A 10226-nucleotide genomic window follows, 5' to 3' on the forward strand; every position below is an offset into this window, starting at 1 on the left:
CACGCCAGTAACCAGGCTGGTTCTGGTCTGGTTCAAAGTTGGTCACTCGCCAGTAGGTAGGCTTAATGCCGAGGACGGTGGTTCGAAGCCCACGTTAACTGTAGGTCCAGTCCAGATAAACCCCTAGTTGGTAAAAGGAGACTTTAAAATATAGAAAAAAATTTGTTAATTATGTATAAAATAATTTAATTATGTAATAAAAAATTATGTTAATTTCTGTAAAAATCTACTTCTGGGGGAAGTTTATTTTTTGAGGAAAAATGTATTTTTCTCCTGTGATTATTACAATCTACACATAATCTAGATATTCCAATTTTTACTTTTATTTTTTAAAGCTTTTTATTTTTACAAAAATTTCATCAATAAAATGCACCAAAATACAATATTTAATAACTGAAATCCCAAACTATGTTGAAGTATATTGTTATAGGAAATAATTATTTGTCAAATTCTCTTCTTTCAACTATCTAGTAAAATAGTAGTATATATGCGAATAATATCATTCCACTACCCTCTTATTCATCTGACTTAGCTCTATCGGACTTAAACGAGAACAAATACATTTGCCAAATTAAACAACCCATTTGTATTTTTCTTCAAGAGTTTAAGTATTATTTTATTTATATAATATTAAAACAATATTTATAGACATAGTATTTATAAACAGGAATCGAGATATAAAACAATCAATTTTATTGCCACTTAATACGTTTCAAAATAATCAGTCGACTGTATTATATGTTATTAATGCTGCGAAATTATAATCATTAGCTATAATTAGATTGCCGATACCATGTTATTCCCACGTTATTAATATATACTTAATTTATTACTATTATATATATATATATATATATATATATATATATATATATATATATATATATTAAACTGTATGTATTCAATTCAAATTTATTTTTTATTGACTACTTAATTACCGGAAGAAACATTCTAATTATAGAAACTCATTGTTTCCATTCTGCGTTAACATTCACAGCATTCTTTCTATTGTACGGTTTAAAACAACGCCAATTATTGTTACGCACAATTAGTTCACGCAGGATTTTCTTTGTTTTAATATCACATGAACGCAAATCAGTTATTTAGAAAATTTACGGTGGTAAACTGTAAAATGACACTAAATAAAGAATTACTAATCAATTATTCTTTTAAAGAATGGCTTTCCATCAATAATGATAATCATATTTGTATTCAAAATCAGAAAAAAAAGGAGAAAATAAATTATATTTCAATATATTTAATATTTAATACAGGACAGTTAACACATAATACCATTGTAGGAATGTTCGTCGGGTCGGTCAGTCGGTCGAAATGTGTGGCTGCCGCTGCGATTATTTGTCAGAACATTCATTACTAATTTTGGAAGGAATTTGCACGAGAACTGAAAAACACTAGTTTAATAATCACTTGTTTATTTCGATATTGAGTGATACATGTGGTCGACGGGAGAATTGACAGGATATTAGGTTAGATAGTGGAAGTACGGTAGCGCTGTGGAAGTGGTATTATTACAGGGGGATGAAGAAAAGAGAAGAGAGCGAGACGTCGTCGTGATGGTCTTTTATACCCTGGAACTGCATGGTACCAATCCACCGGCGTTGCCAAGCTTTGTACTTGTTGATGAAAACGTGGTGGCCTAAAGGGTCGTGGCGATCGCCACGCCATCGTTAAATCAATTCAATAAACATCTTCCATCGTTGGAAATACAGCATCTAAACATTATTATACATTAATTATAGTTGTTTTATGACAGAGAGTGAGTTTTGAATACATCTGAATAACTAAAAATACATTTCTATTACAAACTGTGAAAGTAGAATTGCAGTAATATAATAACACTCTATATAGTTTAACATAAAAATTATTGTACAATACTTAAAGTTTATTTAGTAAAAATTTGTGTAAAACATTTGTCTGAAATTTGATACACAATGATGCAAAACTGTCTTCACTCACTGGAGTTAATTAACCGCGATCCTGCTCCATTTCCAACGAGTCCCATTCGAAGGGTGCTAATAAGTTTCAACAATCTTCGTCTGCACACCTCTCCCACCCCCTCACCTTCAGACCCCATCACGCTCCGGATCAATTACGGAAGCCATCGACTTTTCACGGTGAAATATGCCGCTGATTACCAACAGCAACATCATTATTATTTCTTATCGGGGAACTTAATAGAATTATTCGTTCATGAGGCAGCGTTCGGTCTCGCCCTCCGCAACTTTTAACAAATTAGGTGATTAACGCCCGATACGGAGGAATCGAGAACGGAGAAGAACGGGCGAGAATGACGGGAGAGGTTCTACGCCTCGGGGCTTTTCAGAAAATATGTTCCAGAGCTCTAGAAAAATCATAAAATCATTCGGAAATTTAGACGAGTCTTGCGATGCTTCGAACTTGGAGCTAGTCCATTGATACAACACAAAAATAGAATTAAGTAATAAATAAAACACTGTGTTAATAAGTTAAATTTAAATTTTTTGTCGATTAATACATAGAATTAAATATATTTGATTATCTTTTTAAGTGAGCTTGATCTGAACGTCCTTCCTACCCATTTTTTAAACCTTTATAACATTCTCATTGTGTCTAAAATTATTAGGATATAAAAGATAGCACTAAAATTGATAAATATAAATAAGAAATATATTAACGTATCCTTTAGACTGAGGTATATTCTTAGGATGGGGAAGGTTTCATAAATAATCATGATTACTAATCCAGATAAATCTATTCAGGATGCAGCATCATATAGACTTAACATATATCGTCGTTGCCTGTTATTTACTCAGGCTTTTTTTACAAACGAAACTAAGTGTACCAAAACAACATGTACAACTTTTATAATCTTATTTATCAAGAAGACATTTTAGAATCGTGCAAGAAACTGTTAATAATGGTAATAATAGTGAAGTTATCGCCTTAGGAAATAGAAACATTTCACGGTTGATAGAATTAACACTTTAACTAAAACTAAGCTAAGTATCGGAGAATTACTTAAATGATAGATTCCACTGAAAAGTGCATGTCAAAAAATTGGCATACAACTGAAAAAATGTATTGGCTACTTGTCTGTTAAGATAATAATCCATATACAATATATCCAAATACATGGTATTCTCAAAATAGAGACATCTATTGGGACCTTCAAATAGAAAGTGTTGACCAATCCAATTCTTCCAGCAGTTGCGAACAAAAGTTACTCAACCATGTGAATGTACAGCGAGAAGACAACACAAACACAAACCTAATAAGAAGTCTCAAAGGGATGAAGCCTTATAAGTTAATGAAATAGTGCTAGTGCAAAACAGGATATTGTGCGGGTTTTGCTACTTCAAGGTATTTTAGTTTAATTATCACGAATTAATTTAAGTTGCGCTTTACTCCATACAAAAGATCAGATGGAGAATTGCTTTAAGTTAATAAATAAATAAATAAATAATAGTAAAAAATATGCAATTAAAAAGTTACATCAAATAAAACAAAAATGTAAATATTTAAAACAATATATAGTCTGTTCAAAGTTATTTTGTATATACGTCATTTAAATTTGTGCCATTAAAGCAATGTTGCCGCATCAACTGTGAGTTTTAGTTCCGTTTGGTTTTGACATATAACAAAATTCTAATCTAAATAAAATAATTGAACAAAAATGTTATCAAATATAATTTATTTTAACAATATAGTACGTCTAAAAACTACAGTTAATTATACAGCCACAATAGTTTATAGGTTAGAGTTATAACCTCTTATCGCTATTGCTATCGTGAATTTTGCATACGTCTACCAACCAGAGAACTTTGACAGGCCAATTCGGTTACATATTCGAACTTATCAGACAGCATTGTGTCTCTTTTTAACTAGAATAAAATGAGAAGGAATATATTGTCCGATTCTAAAACAAATTTACAAATTGCGGCAGGCAATACTTTAAACATCTTGATGGCGTATGTACAAAAAAAAACTTTGAATAGACTTTATAAACCAATTCTAACAGTTGACTGCGACACATTTATGTTATCTCTTGCTAAAACAAGAGAAAAACAAAATCTGGCTGGATGAGAAAGAGTTGAATTAGAAAATACTTCAACAACCCAGTTGAAGCAAGAAACAGTGCGGCGAATTTATAAAGGGAACTTGAAAAATCAGATACCATATTCACCTACAGGCATTAGTGGTACAAAATTATTTAGATATGATAAAATAAAATATAATATATCACTCATTAATATCTTATAATGTTTATTTAAATAATGTTAATACAATGTGGTATCATAGAGAGAAAATATTAGAAAATAAACTACAATTCACTGCTTCATCATTAACTAAATATCGTTCTATCAGTTTTAGAAAGTATTCATACCGACTAAGTAAAAGTGACTTTTTATATTCGCCAGTATCGACATTATCGATGATTCACCCGGTAAAGTATATACATCAGTCAAACCGCCCCCCACCCCATTGTCAGCCGCCGTCCATGACTTTTCGAGTGATAAATGACTGACATCTTGGAACAGTCACGGCCCCGGGTCCGGAAAAATGGCTGCAGGCAGGGCCGCCTCGATTTTTTCGACGGCGTCGTCGTAGCAGTCGTCGTCGACGACGAAACGACGCCGCCATCTGCGAGAGACGCGCCCGACTCTCGGCGTATTTATTAAATTTGCGAGTTAATGCCTCCCCACGTCGCTATCGCCCCGCCACCGTTCGGCATCGTCATTTTTTAGCTCGACAACACGAGAGAATGCTCGTTTGTATCGGGCGTTAATAAGTGATGATATTTGTTAGAGACGCGAAGCGCTGTGACAGATAAGGCCTGCGTTCGAGACGGTGATTGAAGATGCTGTAGGATACACATTATATGTAAAAATATTAGGAATTGTGAAAAAATATAGAGGAACATTAATTTTCCATAACACTGCCAGTATTTCACTCAATTCTCCATATCATTTTCACTCATTATTGCCATACACCACCCGGTACTTATATTTATACAAATTTAAATTGGGTCAATTAAATTTTTCACTGTCTATTCTTCTTGTGGAATAAATTATCGAGTTTATTTGCTATGCAATCTTATGTAAGAGGTTCAAAACTGTTTTTTATTATTATTTAATTATTACATTGTCACTAGTCGTTTCCGACTAACCTACAATTTGTCTTTATGATAACTTAAATCTAGGTATATAACTAGGAGGACCCATCGACCCTATCTCAGTCTCTGGTGAAATAATGATTATACATGTTATTGCTGTATTATTTATTATATGCACCTCATTTTACAACAATACACAAGATCATGGTTTGATTCTTTTGAGTCTGTGTCCTGTTCTGGTGGTATCCAAAAGATGCAATACTTCAGTATTCTCATGAGAATGGAGTCTTTCCTCGTGCCCCGTCGCATTTCTCTTGATTTCTTCACTTACTCTGGGTACCTGAAGGTCTCGATGTAGGTAATCAGTCCTATAGTATTTGGGTGCGCCCATAATACCTCTCAGGACTTTGTTCTGAAAAATTTATATCTTGTTTATCTTACTCTTTGCAGAACATCCCTATAATTAAACTCTATGCATGTAGGTTTCAGTATTTGCTTATATAATAGCAATTTATTATATACTGATAATTGTGTTTTTCTTCCAATTGTCCAATACATTTTCCTATATTTCAATTCCAGTTCTTTTCTTTTCTTCTTTATATGTTCCTTCCGGCGAAATTTTACATCAAGATTCATTCCGAGATTTACCGTTGTTGCTATATGGAATGATACTATTATTTAATGTTATAGGGGCTTATACGGTCTGATTGTAGCTGCACATGCACAGATTTACATTCGTTTATTTTTATTTTCCAAGCTTGTGTCCAATTATTTATATTGTCACTTGCCTGTTGTAATTTTCTTGAAGCTTCTTCACTATTGTCTCCGACAGCTATAATCGTAGTTTCATCAGCAAATGTAGCCATCGTAATATTTTCCGTTTGTGGTATATCACAAGTATAGAGTAGATAAAGCATTGGCCCCAATACACTTCCTGGTGGTTCACCTGCTTTAGCTTCTTTTATTGCAGAGTAAGCTTCTTCTAGTTTAAGTCTAAACATTCTGGTTGTAATATACAATTTCAATAGTTCGTTGTCTTGTTTTGGTTTTCTGTAGAAAATTTTCTGTGGTTTGTGAACAAGGCCTTCATACCAAACCTTATCGAAAGCTTTTACTACATCTAAGAATAAAACTGAGCATATTTTTTACTTTCGTAAGCTTCTTCAATTACATCTTTACACGTCTGAATCACTAAAATACGACAGATTTCATTCGATAGTGTATAATTTTAACAAAATTTGTTTTCATATTACTTTTGTATCTTTTAAGTTAATTAAAGTACTTTCCAGGATATGAGATTCAAATAAAGTTAATTAATTTCGAAAGAAACGAGTTTTAATGTAAACTATAATAAACTTCATCAATATTCTTATGAGCTTCTACATCAAGTCATTTATTCATTTTCAGACCAACCAGATGATTATAGACCCAAATGTGGAAGATCACTGCTTAATCAACATGCATTTTTTAATTGTAATTTTAATAGTCTTCCATTATCATCTATATCGAAAGTTAAAGTGGAATATATAATACGTATATATTCACAGATCTCCGATGTCTTTTAAAGGTTTTATAAGAGTGGAATATCATTTATTCGCATCCTGCCATCCACAATAAGAACGTAGAAGTGAACCAAGCATATATCGCGAATAATGGCATCGGATTCGGTGATGGCTGCAGGAGCTTACGTCCGTCTCATTTAACCGGAGGGTGAGGCGATGGGGTCGCCGTCCGTATCATGGTGGCAGGAAGGAAGCCATTTTTCTGGTCGAGGTGCAGTATTGCAGGACGACTACGAACAATACGCTTACTTTACGTCTTAGTATCAATCACACGGAACTAATACGGACCGAAAGGAATTTTGTGCGCGTTTAATATCGGTATTGACATTATCTTCTTATTGCAGCACGCATAGTAAGCATTGTTAGTATGTGCAATAGCGAATAATACGGCTCAGAAAAATGCGGTGCTTGTAATATTGACGTTGACATGGTTCACGTCGCGTTCTTAATGCAAATAAATCAATATCACTTTATGTCATGTAATTATAAATCAAAATCACACTCATGATAGTGTATAACATTCATAATAAAGAACATAATTTAATTATGTTCAAACCTAAATTAAATTTAGCTACTCTTGTACTCTTAACACAATAGGGATAATATATCAGCCAACGGTAATATGAAATTTTTCTATTAAAATTGAACAATTATAGCGTTACTTTGGTGGAAATTCCTCACTCGTTATTTAAAGGGAAAATACTATTGTGTTTTTTTATTAAAAAAATTAATTTATGCAATTTGTAAATATTTTTTCGCTGTATAAGGTATTTAATAAGGAAGATATTAATATTTCGGCCATCTGAAATATGCTAATTTTCCAATAAAACTGAATAATTATCGTGTTTCTTTGGTATTATAAGTTGAGGGTCTATTTCAAATCCAAAACAATAACGAATAGAAAGAAAAAGAAGGTTATCATTTAAAGAACTTGCGAATACATTGTTGATTATTAATTTATTGTAGGTTGTCTAATATCTCCTTGCACAAACATCTTGATATTTTTTGTAAATATGGTATCGTCAAGACATAAAAGAGAAGGAAAAATGATACGAGGAACGATAGAATATAAACATGATGGGTAATGTTGGTCAGTGCGTAGAGAACAAGAAAATGCATCATAGCAGAGAAAAAGCTACGCAAAAAACATTACGGAGGAAAGAGAAAGAAAATATCAAACGAGAACAGTTAATTTTTAGATTTTGGTAATTTAATATTACTGTAATTATTAAAATATATTAAATATAATAAACCAAAGTTTTTTTACTATACTTATTGACATTTCCTACTTTTTCAACAATCGAAATTTTGTTATAGTTTCACTTTGATTCGATAGAAAAATATGAGTTATCATGTCAATCGTCTCGAAGAAAGTAATTTCCATAAAAATTTGTTTAAAGTTTCGTTCTTGGATGTCGTTTAACTAGAACAGTTGTACTTTTGAAAATAATTTAATTCTGTCAAAATAAAACTTATGTAATAATTACCAATGCTTGTCGCTATGTAACCAACGAAAAACTTCACAATGAGATAAAACATGAAATAAGGTTACTAAATCACAGCAGCTTGGAAGCAATATAGCTACTGGACAACACGCAGGAAGTCAGAAGATTGAGGCTAACCATAACCACACCAACTTGTATAGAGTATAAGTATTAACTTTAAACTAATTTAATTTTAATTTAGGAATAATACTAATGAATTTATTCCGCACTAATATCGCTTCTATATTGATGCAAATACAACCATTGCAATAAATTAATTTATAAAGGTAAGTTGTAATTAAAAAAATATTATCACTACATAGTATAAAACAAAGTCGCCTTTTCTGTCCCTATATCCCTATGTGCGCTTAAATCTTTAAAACTACGCAACGGATTTTGATGCGGTTTTTTTCAATAGATGGAGTGATTTAAGAGGAAGTTTTATATGTATAATACATGCATAATATACTAAGGCAACATTGCTAATTTTAGAGGTTTCTAACGTGATGTCGTAAATTAACCTATTTTTTTAGGCTTATTTAGCAATTAGCAAAAACGCTGCCTAACCCTACGAGTTAGATCAAATTAATGTACTACAGTATTGTACACCATAAAAAGGTCTACAAAAAAGTCCGCGATGGTATATGTTTATCTTTTAGGGATAACCCACATTAACCATTTTTATTGTTTACTTTTTACGTGAGAAAATGACTTATTTACGAAGCTATTTTAAGCAATACGGCATTAATCCTTATCGAATTAAGTACCTTAAATACAGTGTGCAATTAATATAGATCAATATGTTTCCTTACAGCATGTAAATTAAACAAATATTTTCGGAGATATTACAAATTTAAAATTTGCGTTTAAAAATGTGTAATGTAATAAAAATTGTATGAATTTAGATATTCCAAAGATAGCAGGAAATCTTCATAGTAAGTATAGGGGAAGAGGAATTGTTTTACTCCAAATTTAATGCGTGCAGGCCAAGGGCAGTAATGAATGAACCAAAAATACTGGATCGATTTTAATCATGTTTTCATTGAGTGACATAGGCATATATATTTTATGCCCGTGCAAAGTCGGAGCGGGGCGCTATGTTTTTATATACAACGTTCATATTTTTTCTGTAGTGTATTTAATTTAGTATCAGCATTGCACCCGTGCGAAGCCGGGGCGGGTCGCTAGTTAACTATAAAACATTGTTGTAATATTGTATAGATATTAAATAAGATTATTAATATAGATTAAATAATAACTAACAAGATATAGAAACAATACTAATAGATGGATATCATTCAGTCACAAAACTTTCACTTGCACTTATGTATCGTGTATCGTAAACTGACGAGAACAAGTTATAATTAACACCAACACATCCTAACAACAACTAACCAAAAGCAATTTCGCGTCGGGGTCACGTCTTCGTGGCAACAAACAAAATGCCTCACCTTGGTCCCGGCCGAAACCTTCAGGAGCGAGGAGAATCGACACACTTTATTGTTATTAGGGCAGATGCGAATTAAAATCTTGAATGGGTCCCCGGTCATTTGCATAAGGACTGGTTCGGAGTTGTTCAGGTTAGACAACGCGCGTTATTTCAAATTTACTAGCTGTGATAATATGCAAATCGCACTTTTTGTCTCATGACCCAGGAAACTGTTGTTAATTTCGAGTGTGGGAATATGCAAATGGCGTTCTTCCGTCTCTCTCCGGCCCGTTCGCGTGCTGTCTCTTTCGCTTTTGTTTCTTTTTTTCTATTTCGGATAGGAACGGGTTGAATGGGTGAGGTGACGTGTTTCGGCGGGACGGGGTCTGCGTTTATTGTTATTCCATTTCTGCCGCCCGATTCCTTTTTTTAATTTATTCACGTTGGATCATCCGACGTCACGTAAGGCACCACGGTTAAATAAAGTTTTTGCCTGTTATTCTTTGTTTTTTAATGTTTATGTAATAAAGTAAAATCATTATTTTAGAAAAAACACCAGGTGAATTTAATAGGTGATTTTAAAAATGCATTTCCTAATAGATGGCGTTAATTTCTCATATACCTAGTAATACTTATTC

The 10226-nt window shown here is 32.6% G+C and overlaps 1 long non-coding RNA gene across 1 annotated transcript; it reads right to left on the reverse strand.

Annotated features, from left to right (window-relative positions):
* Positions 1–1242: 1242 nt before the first annotated feature.
* Positions 1243–9847, reverse strand: LOC143197847 (uncharacterized). Its single transcript, XR_013006087.1, has 2 exons — positions 9611–9847; positions 1243–1733 (listed from the first exon to the last, which is right to left on the reverse strand). It is a non-coding gene; the product is annotated as an uncharacterized LOC143197847 (long non-coding RNA).
* Between the last annotated feature and the right edge of the window lie 379 nt (positions 9848–10226).

The sequence above is a fragment of the Rhynchophorus ferrugineus genome, unplaced genomic scaffold (genome assembly GCF_030347505.1).
Source record: "Rhynchophorus ferrugineus isolate W39M unplaced genomic scaffold, kcgeb_rfMv2 rfM6, whole genome shotgun sequence".
NCBI lineage: Eukaryota > Metazoa > Arthropoda > Insecta > Coleoptera > Curculionidae > Rhynchophorus > Rhynchophorus ferrugineus.